The 18,174-nt window shown below is 40.8% G+C and overlaps 1 non-coding gene across 1 annotated transcript; it reads left to right on the top strand.

The window, feature by feature from the left end:
- The first annotated feature begins 7,163 nt into the window (after positions 1-7,163).
- LOC145400568 (5S ribosomal RNA) lies at positions 7,164-7,282 on the top strand. Its single transcript, XR_013897453.1, has one exon. It is a non-coding gene; the product is annotated as a 5S ribosomal RNA (ribosomal RNA).
- The last annotated feature ends 10,892 nt before the right edge of the window (positions 7,283-18,174 follow it).

The raw sequence follows: 18,174 nt of genomic DNA, 5'->3' as shown, positions 1-18,174 counted from the left end.
CGTTTGAGCATAAGAATATCTGGACCTGTGCTTGGACCAAGGAAGTTAGAAAACACATCGCTGAGGATGATTTCCATAATATGATGGCGACAAATGAGATTAAGGATATGCTTCCTTAAGACTCCTTCCAGCATAATGCAAGCTCCACTTCGATGACCGGTGTTAGCACTTGTAGTGTCAAAACATTTATATCCACAAGATGTTTATAGTCGGACTCCCGCCCGTTTGCGGCTGAGGTGTGGCCCGCACCTGTGTACAATGGTGCCACGTTTCCCCAACTTGCGATGTGAAACGGAAGCTATTTATGTACAAGGCATCACAAATTCGATAAATTCAGATGAATAAAACTTACACTTGTGTATTTTGATGGATGAATCAACAGTAATCTTATTATGCATAAAATATTTATACAGTAACACAGAAACATGGCATACATATTGTACAGTGTTGCTAAAAGATATTGTAGTCACTTTTAATGGTTTTTAGCGTAGTTTTAGGGTGGGTAATAATATCACAGTTATGGATATAAGATAATGAGCCTGAAAAAAGAAGAAATATGCCAATATCCAAAGTAAAAGAAATAATTCATGTAATTCTTGTGAGTGGCAATACTTACACACCCAATCTGGCCTAAAATAAAGTACGTACCCCTTCGTATACCCAACCATAGCTTGTACAGGTGTTGCTTGGGAAAAATGCTCACATTTACTGGCTTTTACCATAATTTTAAGGGCGAGGAATAATCACATTTATAATCATAAGCTAATATGTAGGACAAAATAGTAGGCATATGCCAATACCGAAGTAAAAAAAAAAAAACTATTCACTCGCGAACGGCAACACTTCCACACCCAGTCGGTGGCCTTGACAGATAGCTTCCCTACAGAGAGAGGGAGAGAGAGAGAGAGAGAGAGAGGCAGGAGAGGGGCATGCATTGAATGCATTGTCGGCATCACTAAATATAACAAAACCAAATTAACAAATGAAAGCACAATTATAAATAACTTATAAAAGAATCAAAAGTACTCAGGGTGGCTCACATTTCCCACCACGTGGTAGGTGAATCCAGCCCCCCTTCCCCCTTCCCTCCCTTCTTAATCCCTCCTGGGTGTCTCAGGTCAAATCCCCCTACCCACGTCCCCTCCCCCCTGGACCACCACCCCAACAAACCCACATCCACACTCCCACCCACACCTACACCCACACCCCACTACGTCGGGGTGTATGAATCAGTAACGTAACAAACCTCTCAGCAGACAGTAACTTTGACACTCCATCTACTACTTAATATAACAAAACCAAATTAACAAATGAAAGCACAATTATAAATAACTTATAAAAGAATCAAAAGTACTCAGGGTGGCTCACATTTCCCGCCAGGAGAGAGAGAGAGAGAGAGAGAGAGAGAGAGAGAGAGAGAGAGAGAGAGAACGGTATAGAAAACGTGGCAACACTGTACACAGGTGCGGGCCACACCACAGCCGCAAACGTGCGCGAGTCCTACTATAGTTACTTTCCATTTTTTAAGAACCTTCACTGTTGCTTGTGCAATTGATTCTCCTGATTCACTTGAAATTATGGGGATGACAAAGAGATTTTCCACATCTACTCCAGACACAAGAATCGCCAACCGATGCACCTTTCCATGCTCCGGTCCATCCAAGTCTGCCATCAGTTTGCCATCGAAGTGTACAGCCAGTAGCATTCCAACTTTTTTTTTATATCCTCTTATTTTCTGCTAGGTTTCTTCTTTTTTTTTGTTTCAGCTGTTTCCTACGCATTGTGCTCCAAGACATTTTATTACCAATGCATGCCAGGATCAACTCTTCTTTTCGATCAGAGGTGTTTGTTCTGTCCAAGGCTTCTGCAAGACAGCTTCCTCCTTCATTCTGTTTACTCCTTTTTGAAGGACTAGGAGTGCCACATTCCATCTCCTTTTCTCATTTCCAGAATCTTTACATAATGCGTCGGAAGGTAGTAGTCCTCACTGTCTGAAGTTGAACTTGAGCTGACAATGATTCGAGGATGACCAGTGATGTCATCTGCTTCATTTCTTCTGATGCACGTCGTTTTCTGTGCTCTTCATTCACCTGTCATTCCTGTATCCTGTGATACTTGGCTGTGGCATTTAAATCAAGTTTCCCAATCACCATCTTCCTTGAGTTCCGTTGATCGTTCAGGAACTCCCTGTCTTCCTGTAAAAGTTTTCCCTCCACTCCCTGTGCAGCAACATCAAAGAGGGTATTGGAGGATTCCACTAATGAATTTTCTTTCTTGTCTTTTCCCGGCTTGTTCTTTTTCATTTTACTTTTCATAAGGCTTTCATATGTTTGTACTAATTCCAGAAATCTCTTCAGCACTGTAACTGCCCACTGAGTTGCAATTCCTACCGTACTTTCTTTTAGATATCAATGAATTCCTTGCACACATCTTTTCCAGTCTTTTTCTTCGGCTTTTGAGGAAAGTCCTTTCTTGTGCACATAAATGCAACAGCACATCACGTTTGCAGGGCAATTACCAATCCTGCAGGGTTGAAAGTGGTAGCCCGAGCAGCCATGTTGCCGTGTGCTGTCGTGTAGTAGTCATATCAGTCGTACTTCACCAGTGAAAAAACAAAAGAAAATTATTAACATTACTATGGATGATTAACATTATTAATGGTAACAAATTACAGTAACATTTAAGAGTAAGACTGGGAAAAGAGGATGCGTGGGCTGTACCCAAGGGACCCACAGGGTCAAACTTCAACTGAAATTCGAGGACACTAAATGAATTCCTATTGACTTCAAATTTTGCTTGGAATACTTTTTCTCACATTCAGACCAAATGGGAACCTTGGAGACAAAATTTTAGCAAATTTTAGTTTTTGGACTACCGTAATCTCTCTCTCTCTCTCTCTCTCTCTACACACTGATGTGGCTACCTGGTGGACTAGGAGATGAAGCGGAGTGGAACTGGATGAAAGTGGAAGCTGTGATGATAAATAAGGGAGATAAGACCAGTGCCCGTGAACACTAAATCATTTTTGTGAACGCCAGTGAAACCCGAGTTTGGAGAAACTAAGACCTTACTATTTCAACTATATTCACAGCTGCAAGAAAGATCATTAAACCATTTTTGTGTATTTTCTGTTTTCGGGCAAAATAACATTGTCATTTCCCACATACTACTGTGGGAGGAGCGAATGAGAGTTTTCATCAGTGACTGAGCAGCTCCACCTTTTTGAAAACTCCTAATTGGCTAAAGTTTGGATGTGTTAGCTTGCAATAGGTAGCAGAAGCCTCTTTTGTGTATAATTGACTGTAGATTCTACTTAAGACGTACCATTGGCTTGTTAGTTTAAGGAGGCGAAGTAAACTACTATTTAAGTGTGAGGAGCTAGCGAGACACAGTTTTACACAGTTATTCACTAGACATTCGGGACGCATTTCCTACTACACACAGTGCATCACCACTTACTTCTGCAGAGACTTGTTCACTTTGGTTACAAAACACAACGACTGAGCATTATTTCCCCTTTTTGGTTCACGTCTGGGTGTGGATTACATCACCACCGAGTTCAAGTTCCTCAGTCTGTGAGGACGTTGCTTCCACTTATTGTAATTTGGCTGGGTACGAGAAATAACTCATTTTTATATCTGTAATGTGAACCCATAAGGAACCCTTTTTGTAAACGAATCCTGTTTTGTTTTGTGTGTACGTTACAGTGTAAAGTTAGTTTTCTTCTGAGCTTTACCCTACCCTTTTGGTGATTGATAAAAGGCTAATTGTACATCGTAAAATATACTCGTAACAATATATATATATATATATATATATATATATATATATATATATATATATATATATATATATATATATATATATATATATATATATATATATATATATATATATATATATATATATATATATATATATATATATATATATTGTTAGAGGGTATATACAGTATATATTGATAAAAGGTTAATTGTACACCGTAAAATATATATATATATATATATATATATATATATATATATATATATATTTATATACCTAGGCTGCTTCCCCCAAGGAAAGGAGGTAGCCGAGACAGGACGACTCACTCTCCATTTACTCATCATTCAAACACATTCATTCGCATCTTAGCCCCAAAGGGGAGAACGGACAGCAACATATATATATATATAGATATATCTATCTATCTATCTATCTATCTATATATATATTGTTACGAGTAGGATTGCCCAAATAAGTGATGGCTCGCTTTCTTTAAGTTTCGGACAAAGTCCCTGGGTCTGGCAACGTTCACTTGAATTAGATTCAGGAGACGGAAACAATCTTTGCCTTCCCTGCAAACAGTATTTATGGTGTAACAAAACTAATCTTGCAAAAATATTAGTGTTTATTTCTTTTTTATCCAATAACAATAATTAAAAAGCGACATCTGGCACGTTTCCACTCATCGTCACGCTTCATACCAGCAGTGTTACCAATGTAACAATATTCCCGCTAAATTTAAAGGTTTTACAAGCAATCTAGCTGGTAAAATTTTAATATTTTCTACGCATCTGGCATTCTTTTAGAGTCCTGTCTAGCATTGTTTTCCTTAACCCCTCTATAGCCGTAGGTCCGGAATTTTACTTGGGGTCATGGTCGACGCCTGGGCCATTTTTTGAAGTTTCGAAAACTGATTTCTTTTCCTTGCTATATTGAAAAGAACGTTCCAATGCACCCGGCAGTGCAAATTTCAGCTTCCTAGACTCATCCTGCGGCGTGCGGTATTGCAGTGATGCAAATCGCATTTTTTTTTTTTTTTACCAAAAAACATTGTCAACGGTGTTTAATAGGTGTGAAATCACTAGATATGCATATTCTGAAGTTTTTCAGTACATAATATGCGAAGTTTGAAAGTTTAAAAATATATATTATGAATGTATTTTGCATTTCTCGGTGTTTATTGTGTTTATGGTACTATCGACTTATTTTTATACTTTTTTTTTTCTTGTGTCCGACTCTAGGCATAGGCTTCACAGCCTGCTTCCAAGGCCCAGTAGCCTAGTCCTCCTACTTGCCATACTCCTCTACATGTCACCAATTCGGCGCTAACACCCACCGTCCATATTGAATACATTCTAAGGCTGTCTCATACAGGACTAGTGTATTGGTATTAGTGGGGGTATTTTTACATGTCGGCGGGTCTTCTGGTAGATCAGAAAAGTCTGATATTTGTGAAACTCAAATCCTTAAACTGTTCCCTGCCCCCAGCGGGGATTTTAACCCGGGTCCAGTAGGACTGCAAGCCATCTCTCTACTGATTGAGCCACCGCTAAAAGGCGACTTTCTGTTTTCAGATCTAAATGAGATAAAAGTCATCCCTTGAATGTGCAGGCTGGACAGTGAGGGTTGAATTGCGAGACGACCTGCCATTCGCACCTCGCACGAGCTGAGATTAGCAGGATGGGAAGGGAGAACTTTCCACCCACAAAAGCATCATGTGAACTCGGAAGAGTTTCCTGTTATGTTTGTAAAAGGCAAAGAATCTTTACTTATAATCATAAATAGGGTGGTTGTGTGTGTTTCGAAAGGGAGGAGAAAGATTATATTTTCTGTCTGGGTTGAGCTAATGGGTAAGTGTGCTTAGGCAAGGCCACGAACAAAAAAGTTGTTTATCCACTCATCACGCCAGCAGGGGGTTAACTGACAAATGAGGTGTGAGACTGAGAGCGTGAACTTCGTGCAGTGAAGGTCAGTCTCATGTCCCAATATTCGTTCACTAACCAAAAGTTTTCACAGTTTTCTACAAGTCGCACTGCATCGAATGATCCAAACCAGTACAAAAAATCTGAGCAAATAGGTAAAGATACCAAGACAAAAATGTATTTTTCTCTTATCATGTTTTTTTGTTTATGCCTGTATTTATTTATAATCGTAAACAGGGTGGTTGTGTGTGTTTCGCAAGAGAGGACATAGATGATATTTTCTGTCTGGGTCGTGATAATGGGTGTAGTTGTGCTTGTTTAGGCATGGCCACGAGCGAAAAAATCGAAATCCACTCATCACAGCAGCAGGCTCTGAACTGCTTGATGGGGTGTATGGGAGTGTAGTGTAGGTCAGTCTGAAGACGTTCATAATGTTCGTTCACTTCCCCAAACTTTTCACCATTTTTTATAGGCCGAGCTCAAACGACACCTGCTGCTATTTATCCGCTGAATTTCATTCGATGCCTGCGGCCATGGAGGGGTTAAGTTCCCTGAGTCTGGTGGATTTTTACTACTTTTGAGACCAATCTATTGAATTTCTGTGATTTTCCTTTGGCAACACCGCCCGGAAGCAGTGTTGCCACACGTACGATAATTATCGTATATGTACGATAATATTGCCTCTAGTGCGATGTACGTACCATTTTCTATTATCGTACGGTTTGTACGATAATTTTGGGTTGAAAGCTACCATAGCAGTAGATTTTGTGGCACGCATAGCTAATCATGCACAGCTGTTCTACAATTTGACAGATGAGTGTTCTTAAGGGCTAATGTAATGGAGATCACTGAACAGAGCTCTTTTATGGTCTTGCTGAGTTATCATCTGCAAGAGGAAGCACATTTCTAAGAGTTATCTATTAAAGTTCTATGGACTGCATTCTGCTGCTAGTCATTGATTTTTCTGGAGTGGCACAAAGGGTACTTTTTGTAACTTTTTGTAATGAAGGATATGATTATATTATTATTATGAAATTTTCATGGTATGCCCTAATTCTCATACATAATAAAATAATAAAAATACACCAAAGTAAACATCAGTACCTTACAGAATTACGATGAAGATAATTGTAATGGGTAAGTTTTCAGTAATTACACCAAGGTATCGGCGGCAATTATAAAATACATCAGATTATTAAATATAAAAACTAATTTAATAGGGTACGATAATTCCAACGAAAAAATGATATTTTTGAAGAGCTGGTACGATAATTCCTTACGTTAGTCAGTGTCATGTTATGAGAGTGAGCAGATATCTTGGTCTTTGTCACGATCCCTTTCCCCCCCCTTTTTATACAATCCTTTTCCTCTGAAATTCTCTTCATTGTCGCACTCATGCTTTTGGCTATCATCCTCTCCTTGTTCAGTTCTTTCATGAAACTGCTCTACGTATATTATTACATGTTGGATTTTCATGCCAACGGCCATACCACGTTGAGTACACCGCTTCCTGTCCGATCAGCGAAGTTAAGCAACGTTAGGTCTGGTTAGTACTTGGATGGGTGACCGCCTGGGAACACCAGATGCTGTTGGCATCCCTACGTGTCAAGTGGGGTTGGTGGAGGATTAGTGCCCCTCCCTGTAAAACAATTAACTCTAAGCCCTTGGCCACCCCGTCTGGGATACATGGCGTCTGGCAATGAATGAATGAATTTTCATCGTGTGAATAAACTGACCAATTTCCCCCCAGTAATTGCATTGGTTTCACAAACTGAATACCGGCAGATTAATTTGTTTCTTGATAGCAACACAGGTAGTTGGGGATTGTTCTTTGGCACATGCAATAATTTGTCTGTCTTGGTCTTGTGCTAGGAGGGGCTCTATTTGGCAAATTTTCTATGTTCTACCTCTGTCTATATTGCTTATCTATCCGGTAACTGTCCTCCTCGATGTTAAATTGCCAGGATATATGTCTTGCTGGAATATTTGCTAAAGAGCAATAATCTGCTTGCACTGACAGGCTATAGTATCATGTTCACGATCCATCTTCCTATAGCACTCACAGGTTTTCCTGCGTAAACATTATCCCGCATAGAGAATTAAATGTGGATAATAAAGAATTTATAGATTATATTTTTTTCTGAGTTGATGGCGTTCATGATTTCGACATTACCATTATCTGTGTAATTTATTTTATGGGACATTTTTCTTTCAGTATTGTTGATTGAGGATGTGAAATAAGTATTACGAGAGTTTCCCTGCATTTTAACCCTGAAACTATTGAGCGATACACTGTGCGTTTCATATTCTTTTGTACTGCTAAGCCTCAGCTTTAGTATATCGTGGTTCCCTTTACCGTAATGCGAGATGTACACGGTAAAAATGCTTATTGTTGCTTTTTTGGTGGTGTTTACCTAAATTCTGCTCTTTCAGGTGTGCAATATAGGAACCATAACTGGGCCGTGGCAGTTGCCAGATACTGTAGTTCAGAAGATCCGGGGGACCGTGGTTTGGTTTAACGAATGGGCTGGGTACGGATTCATCAAGCGCCAGGATTCTGGCGTTGATGATTTTGTGCACCGCCAGGCGATAGTTAAACCAAACCCACGGCACCTCTAATGCTCCCTAGTGATGGAGAATCGGTGGAGTTCAATCTGTTTGGAACCCCCAAGGGTCCTGAGGCTCGGGATGTTACTGGGCCGGGTGGTGTAGCCGTGCAGGGTTCTGCCCATGCACGGTGGCGCCTCATGGCCTGGGGACATCAAGCCAGGGATCCTGGGAGTTCCGGACAGATGAACCTCGTGGTGGAGATGTGTATCGCGACGGTGAAGGCTTTTTGTGCGGATGATAAGAAGGCTTTGTGCATTCTCCTCCCGAAGATCTTTGAGGAGAATGGGCTGCCTAGGCTTATCATCCCCGAGTGCTTTGCCCGTGATATACACTCTGTCCCTCGCCGACGGGAACGTCAGGCTCGACGATTGCAGCCACGATCTGGTGCTCCTCATCAAATGCCGAGGAAGGGGCTTAGGCTGGAGGTCCCCCTCAACCAATGGACTGCCTCTAAGGATACCGACCTGGCCCCGGACCCGACCAATGCTACAACTACTGTGACCACAGTGGAAGTCCACCATCCGCCAGCAATGTCTGAGGGGGAGTGGGACTCAACTGACACCGCCTCCATGGTCGAGGAAGCGTCGACCGACTCCTCGACCGAGGAGGAAGTTGGTGAGTCCTCCCTTCTTCAGACAGAGGAGGGCACCCCATCTTGTGCTCCCATCATCGACCTAAAGGATCGGCTAGACGTGGCCTCCTATAGACACCTCCTGGCTCTCAGCATTGACACTCGGTCGTACCAGCTCGGATTAACGACATATACCACCCTTTACGATCTGCTCCGAGCTGCCGACCGGGGTGAGGACATAAGACCTGCCCTGATTGTCAGGGGGGAGGAGGTGCGTCTTGCCGACCTTAGAGCATTTTATCACATGCTCCCACCTCGTCTGGCCCCTTAGATCGTCGGTGGTGCACAATAAGGGAGTGGCTACATTTTGTTCATTTACCCTGGCTGGCCTAATCCCCCACGTTGGAGGCGATGGCCATTAAGCCACAATAAAACAAACAAACAAAAGCCAGATACGACTTTCTGAGCGAAAGGTACTCGGAAACGGGTCAGCACTTCTTTGGGCGGTTGTACACACACACACACACACACACACACACACATAGAGAGAGAGAGAGAGAGAGAGAGAGAGAGAGAGAGAGATACATAGACAGATAGATACTGGGCATTTTTAAAATTTAATATTAAGAGGAGAACCCCGGGGAAGGAACCTACGAGCTTTGTGACTATGAGCCGACAGGCGGAGGGCGGTATGCCTAGTACCCTTCCAGCAAAATCCCTCGCACAGGAACTCTGGGAGCCAGTGGGTTAAACACTAGCAAATCTATCAGTTTCTTTAACCCATTAGCGTCCATTGTCCTCACTATAGGACAGAACTGGGCATTTTCAAAATTTAATAAAGAAGGGAACCCCGGGGAACGAACCTACGTGCTTTGCGACTATGAGCCAACAGGCGGAGGGCGGTACGCCTAGCTCCCTTCTAGCAAAATCCCTCGCACAGGAACTCTGGGAGCCAATGATTATATATACATATATATATAGATAGATAGATAGATATAGATAGATATAGATATAGTTATACCGGTATATATATACATATATATATATAGATAGATATAGATAGATAGATAGATATAGATATAGTTTTACCGGTATATATATAATTATATATATAGTTATAGAGTTAAATATTGTAATAAATTGTATATAATGTTATATTGTTATACAAATATATCAATCTATCTATCTATCATCAACCTATCTATCTATCTATATCTATCTATCTATCTATATTTCTCTATCTATCTATCTATCTATATCTATTTATCTATCTATCTATATATATATATATATATATTATATATATATATATATATATATATATATATATATATATATATATATATATATATATATATAATATCGTGTTAGGGTAATGGTCGTAACGGGGTACTATTCTGGAAATGACATGGACTAGTTGTAAGTCAAGAGTATGATACTAAAATGGACTCTTGTGGAATGTGAGTGGCATGCGTATAGTCGACAGGATAACAAGTAATGTGGTCGAGAGACGTACAATAAAGTCTGTTAATAACTGTTTTCTGGATCTTTCTAATAATCCCGTCGCGGAGTGGAAAAAAAAAAAAAGCCATGAGAATATTGCACACACACACACACACAAACACACACACACACACACACATTTTTCACCAAATCTCAACTTCCAGGCCTTAAATCGAATAACGTAAAAAAAAAAGAAGGAAAAAAAGAATTCGCACGTCGGGGGAAAAGTGGCTGATTTTCAGAGGTTGGCAAATGAAGACTGCGCAGTTAATTATCCAGATTAAGGCCCATTCCTGCTCCCTCTACCACATATACACTTTTGCTCCTCCTCACGTCTCACACCCTCTCCCACTTCTCTCTTCTCCCTCCCGAAACTCCTCTCACTCTCTCTCCCACTCCTCCCTTCCCCCTCCCCACCTCCCACTCTCTCCCCCACTCCACCGACCTGTATGAAAAATAGTTTTTCCTACTTCAAAGACTATTTTTCTCTTCCCCTGCTGACCTCGTCACCTTCAACCCTGTCTCACTGCCTCCCTACCCCTCCCCCTTTCCAAAAGCCCCATTCCCTTGCCCTCCTCAATTTTCCCTCCTCCTTTCCCTTCTCTACCTTCCCCTTCTCCTACCCCTCTCCTTCCCTTCGTCACTCTCACTTTTTATTCCCTCGTCCTCACCCACTCCCACTTCTCAACCAACCCCATCTATCTCTTCTTCTCTGCCCCTATGCCTCCTCCATCCCTGCCATCCTTATTTTCCTCCCTTCTCCGTCACCCACCCCACTTCCTGCCTTATCTCTTTCCCCTCTTACCCATCCTTCTTTCCTAACTCTCCCCCCCCCCCTTCCTACTGGCTTTCCTCCTTCTTCCTCAAATCCTTCCCATTTACCCTACCCTCCTCCTTTCCCCAAACCCCTTTCTCCACCTACTTCCTATGATCTCCAGTCTTTCAAACCCCTTTCTCCAACCTACTTCCTATGATCTCCAGTCTTTCAAACCCCTTTCTCCAACCTACTTCCTATGATCTCCAGTCATTCAAATGCAGTGTGTCCAGGCATCTCGAAATGAACGGATCTTTATTTTGGCCTTCTTTTGTTTGTTTTTTCTTGGAAGGAACAGTTTGCGGGCTCCTGACCTTTGGTTCCATCTTCCTTGCACAGAAAAAAAAAAAAAAAACTCTCCCTACCCCAATGCTACACTCGCTCCCTTCCCCTTCCCCCCCCTTCCATTTTGTCCCCCAGTTTAGTTTTCATGCCTGTTTGTCCTGGGTAATTCTGAAAATGGTCCAATATTCTCGGACTCCCCCTCGCACCGGCCTATCTCTCTCTCTCTCTCTCTCTCTCTCTCTCTCTCACACACACACACACACACACACACACACACACACAGAGCAAACTATTACAGTACTAAAATGCGAGAAACAGATGCATTTGACATAGAAAACTAAACATCAGTAAGCGTTGCAGGGGAACTAAAAACAACGCAAAATACCTAAATTGGGATGTACTGTTGCCATACAATGCATTTTCACACTCTGTGTGAGTAAACATAAAATAAATATTAATCTATCATTCTCATCAGCAGTCCCAACAGAAAGTATTTGCGCCATTTGGTGGTTATGTTTTTCAGGTCCTTTTTATAAATTCGTACTTTTATAAACCCTTTTCACTTTACTTGTACCCAGATTGTTTCCCGGGAGCCTTTATGAACACTTACTTTACCCTTTTCTCTTCATCTTGGCATAAAAATTACACCTCTACATCTTCACTGCGGTTATAACAAAAGACTGGTACAAGAACATAGTGCTTGGTTACGAAGTGCAATAGAAAGGATTTAGATCCGTTGCACTGATTTTTCTACCGCAGAGCTACGTGAAATAAGATGTACAGTTGGGGAAAGTTCCACATTACCCACCTTTCGAAGCACTGGTGTGAGACAGGTGAGTGTGAAGGCAGCCAGACCTCATGTGTCTGGTAACTGTGTATGAAGGAGGGGGTAGGTGGGGGATTGAGGGCACAGTAGGGTTAGGTGATTGGTTGGGAATCACGTGTAAGTCTGCAATGTATAACTTGGACGGTGTGTTAGAGTTACTTTAGTAAGGGTAGGTGACAATATTACTCTAGCATTTTATGAAAAAAAAAAAAAAAAAAGTAGATGACTGTAGGGTTAATGTTAATTTATTTATTTGGTACAAATTTTTTGGCAACAATACCTGATCATCATTTTTGACTGTTTCTTCCTCTAGTGCTACGTGAATACGTTGTCATCGATTGGGGAATCACTCTGGCCCTGAATTTCGTACCGTGGCGCGACATGTCTTTACTGGCCAGGTCACTGGTAACATGTGAATTGCCGAGACAATGGCGTGCAGGGGGGGGAAGGTCATGTGGGGTAAGGCGTTGTCCCTGCCTGGCATCTAGTAGAGGAAGGTGTCCCATGTATACTTACCAAAAATCACGTACGAAATTTGAAAAATGCGCAAATGACGGACCTTGCAATTGCGGCGCATTTATATACATCAATGGGAGTCACAGTGACAAAACGTTCAGACGTATATACCCGTCATCGGGAGTCGGCGGGTTAACATGAGACGTTTTCGCAGAGATATTCACTGTATCGATATGACATATATTTATATTTTGTGTTGACTCAACAACAAAGCCACTGTATATATATATATATATATATATATATATATATATATATATATATACATATATATATATATATATATATATATATATATATATACATATATATATATATATATATATATATATATATATATATATATATATATATATATATATATATGGAGCTTCTGTGGTACAGCGGTAAAGTGTGCGTTTTCATACGCTGAAGGACGAGGGTTCGTGCCCCACCAGGGCAATAAACTTTGAGAGCATTCCTCTGGCCACGTACTGCATTGGTGGACATCTGGGGTGCTGTAGTTGAACCAGTGTTGCATACAATAAAGTATGCTTGCACCCAGTCAGCTTGTGTGGGCCGATTAGGCTTCGTTCACAGACTAAACTTATATCCAAAGCCACTCCAACAATACAAGTGCTTACAAGCACTTCTCACCCTATATACAATCTCTAATACACAGCCTAAGCCACTTGGTGGAGATACATTGGCTGTATCGTCCCCCTTCGGTTGGGATAGGCCGGTCCTGCAGTGGACACTCAAATGGCTGATGAGAAGAGATTTTATATATATATATATATATATATATATATATATTTGTGTGTGTGTGTGTGTAACTTCTTATAAGTTTGTTTAACTATTTCCTCCATCATCCCACTATAAACATCCACCTGCAAACATTTCCAGTGTTATTCGGGTAATTATTCATCTTGAACTTAAAGTCTAGGGTAGTGTGTAATAATAATGAAAGAATAATGTGTATGAGAGATTAACAGACTTTTCGTTTTCCTTTCGATAGAATGACATGGGAAATCCTAATTTTAAGATCAGTCTCTAATTATCATTCCTCTCAAACACTGCAAAATGATGACAAAGAAGCATAACTTTGACAGCTAACACGTATTATATATGCAGTAATGTTGACAGATTCAGAGAACAGTATGATACCATATAAACAATATACCGCTTTTGTACTTTGAGAATACTACGGACGCATTATCATTGGTTCTTGATACAGTGACGTAAGCAACTCTCCGTACCCTCCCACCCCCGGCCACCCTCCCTCCCACTCACAGCTACCAGACATGTGGGGTCTGGCTGCTGCTTCATGACTATTCATCGACCACCAGTGCTCCAAACAGTGGGTAATGCGGAACTTTCCCTGACTGTACAAGGACAAAAATTTTGGCAAAGTTAAGGTGAAAGGACTACAAGCTTAACATCAGTGTGAGACATATCTGTATATACTATATATTTGCCTTCAGCTGTACATCTACCAGACATAAATCAGAGTGAAAATTAAGGTGATGATTAGAAAAATACAGTGGAGACAGCAGTTCAATAATTTTAACGAGACAAAGATATGTTCTGTTTTGCAGTTTATTTCCTGTAGCTCAGTGGTAGAACATAAAAGGCCTGTGGTCCAGCATCCTTTCCACCAAACTTCTTCGTGGCTAATGTTGATTTTGTTATGGGTGAATATTCAAGATGCAGAGAGCAACTTTACGTTTAGTTAATGTTAACAGACCATAGATTATTGCTGAAATCTGTCAGAGTCTGATTAGTAAACACCTGGTTTTCGTGGGGGCCATTAGGTTAAATTGCAGAAATAATATATATATATATATATATATATATATATATATATATATAGAGAGAGAGAGAGAGAGAGAGAGAGAGAGAATCAGTGAATGAATAACATAAAATTCTTGTTTGCAGTTCAAACAGAGTATTTGGGCCTTCTCGACGCCTTACTTATTTCCCTAGATGAGTCCTGGGATTAGATTCGCTAACTTGTTCATAAACCGAGACACCTAACTGTAATACCATACCTCAGATTATGCACTATACAGGCACCATAACACACACCGCAATTTGGCATTCTGTTCCATTTTTAACGACGGATGCCTTGCCCTGATCGTATAATGCGCCCGCTTGAAAACTGCTACACCAACAGGTTTCTGTCCAGCATATGAAAGAGACTTTTACAAGCAGAAATTTGTCACGACGAACCAATCATGGAGCTTTCCCTCATTAGCCGTTTGGCTCCCTAATGTAACATAAATTTCGTCTGTCCGCTGATGCAGGCAAGAACACAACTATCTCATTATTTTTTTTTTTTAAGTAAATGGCAACATCAAGAGGGAAAGAAGTACTCCCAGACTGTGTTTTCCATCACTGACTCCCCCCAATCCCGACCAATTTTGGAAAATTTTTGGGGGGGCTCAAACCTCCACTATTGGTGAGAAACGTCGAAAATTCATAGAGAAATCACTCACCTGAGATTTAAATGTAGATGCCATAACAGGGGCAGAAAACCTGACGTAACCTGCTTAACCCCTTAACTGCGGGGATGTCTGGATCGCACCATGCCCCTTCCCGTGGGGATAATTGCGCTCCGACTGACTTTTTTCAAATATTTGCCAAAAATCAGTTATTAGTCCTAGAATATTATAATAACATATGCCTATGGTACATACCTTCAGCTTTCTCCTGGGATGTTTGGTGAGCCTTCCTCCTCTACCATAGGACTTGTGGAGTCTTCTGAATTTGGGTAATGAAGTTTCCACTTTACACTTCCCGATGTCCCATAATATGGTTACCACTGCATGATATTATCACTACAAACACTATTCTATGAATTTCAAGTAGTTTGGAATCCAAATTTAAAAAAAAACTGTGAAAGCCATGTAAATTACGAGCTCGTACGAGCTTTCCACCTGCACTCGTTCCCTGCTGGTATTCTGAGGCGGAGCTGTCATTTATTATTCAAAACACACTCACACTTTATATTACGAGTGCCTTATACACTTATTTATATATACAATATTTATCCATAAGTTTCCTGCAGTTCTAGTAGTTTATTTTCACTCCAGGCTTTCACTTTCTCGTTCAGTAAACTAGCGTAGAGAGTGAAGCTTTCACTTTCACTGTCATTACTCCAGGTATTTATACACATATTCTTATATTACTAATTATTTACATTTCTATTTACATTTTCTATTTTATTTACATTATTAACATTTCTATTTTATTTACACTATGTTATGCACTGTCACTTGCAGTAACTTATGAAACTATTTTCCACTGTACAATTATATTTACATTCATTGCATTCACTTGCTATTTACACATAATTTACACATTATTTACTTTCCACTTGCACTGTTTTAGAACTTGGGACACAGAAGCACTCATACTAGGGGTTTCTGTCACCATTTCCTCCACTGCTTCATCCCACGAGTCACCAGAAAGATCGTAGTCACTGTCCATCATAATCATTGATAAATTAACCAGTTCACGTTCCAGAGCAGTCGGGTTTAGTAGGGGTAGAGGTCACAGGGCCCTTTGCAGTGGGCTCAGAAGCGGCAGAAGTGGACAGGCGCGAATCAGACTTGGTTTCACCTCGAAAGACAACAGTAAACTGAATGATGTGGCGTATATGGGCAGGGAAGGGTTGACATTGTCAGCATGGTGACAGATGCTAATTTATATGCTATGAAATGATTGGCAGAAAATCTAGACAATACATAATAAATTAGGTAGTTCCAGGTGAATGTAAATATCACTTAGGCTTCTCCCTTCCTTTCTTATATATTTTGTTATTACGAGAATAAGTCATACGGCATATTTCAAGCGGAAATAAACAGGGAAAATTAGCGAATGAGTGCATGTGGGGTGTTGCCAGGAGATAATTAGCCCACTCCAGATGTATGGCAGTATCAATTATTTTTCTCTTTCTTTTATATATTATTTTGTATAAGAATAGGGCATAGAGCACATTTCTATGGATAAAATGAGTGGAAAAACCTGTCTAGGATTTGCATAGTGCAGCGCTGCTGGGCAGATGGGAGGAGAGGGTAATGGAGGGGAGGTAAGGAGGGGAGTCAAGGACAGGGGAAAAATGGCTAAATTGTCAACAATGGATGGAAGTACAGATGATATTAGCAGCACTGACTATAGCTGGACACTGGTAGTACTGATAGATGATTCAAGCCACCACTTGAAAGCCCGGGTGAATTCAAAATAACACACAAGCACAAAAGTGACACCCTGTGATATGATCCCTTGCACCCAAGCATCATGCAAGTGATGCCCCGTGGTTAAGGGGTTAACATTATTGTAGCTTACATGCCATAAAAGAGACAGATAACCTAACAGAATCAGACCTGACCTAACATAAATTTACTGTAGATGCCATAACATGGGGAGATTACTTAGCCTAACCTAATCAGACCATACCTAACAACTTGATTTAACCCGAGGCATCCCGATAACACATGGATACGTTGCAACATTTTGTCATGGTGAATCCTGATAACGTATCCATATGTTTTGCAACTGCAAGGTCCGTCACTTCCACAATTTTCAATTTTTGCTAGTGATTTTTGGTATGTAGACACAGGACACCTTCCTCTACCTGCCACCAGAAGGGACACTGCCTTACCCTGCATGACCTCCCCCTCCCACATGTCATTGTTTTGGCAACTCACATGTTAGCAGTGACCTGGCCAGTAAAGACATGTAGCACCACAGAATGAAATTCAAGGCGAGAGTGATTTCGCAATAGATGACGATTTGGAGGACAAGGATTACGTGGCACCAGAGCAAGAAATGAGCAGAAGTGATGGGAAAGTAACGTCACCAAGGAAGGTGTGGTATGTTGATGTGTTCAGTGAATGAAACAATGCTTATATCGCCTATATTATTGTGTGAAAACCAATATATTCTTGTACTACATATAAATTCGCATCAAATGAACAAATATCTACCTATTCTGAGTGGTTTGAAATAGTTACCGCTACATAGAAAACGCGACACTTGCAGCGTGGCTCCAGAGAACACGGTTCCAGGTGTTTAAAGGGTCACCTGTTTAGACCACTTCTAAGCTCAGGTGAGCAATTTTGGGGCATTTTCCAATGTTTCTCATAAAAGTGGAGGTTTTAGCCCCCCCCCCCAAAAAAAAAAAAAATCTGTCAGGATTGGGGGGGATCAGTGGTGAAAAATTGGTCGGGATGCGGCAGGTTAAAGTATAGGATATGCCATAGCAGATGGAGATAACCAAACCTAACTGAACCAGACCTGACCTAACATTACTGTAATGTAGAAGCCATGAGAGGGAGATAGCCTAACCAGACCTGACCGATCCTATTTTTAATATCAA

This window comes from Coenobita brevimanus, chromosome 52 (assembly GCF_032717465.1).
Source record: "Coenobita brevimanus isolate Jiangsu-jjx chromosome 52, ASM3271746v2, whole genome shotgun sequence".
NCBI lineage: Eukaryota > Metazoa > Arthropoda > Malacostraca > Decapoda > Coenobitidae > Coenobita > Coenobita brevimanus.
The sequence above is the reverse complement of the archived record's forward strand: the minus strand, read 5'-3'. Positions and strand labels throughout refer to the sequence as shown.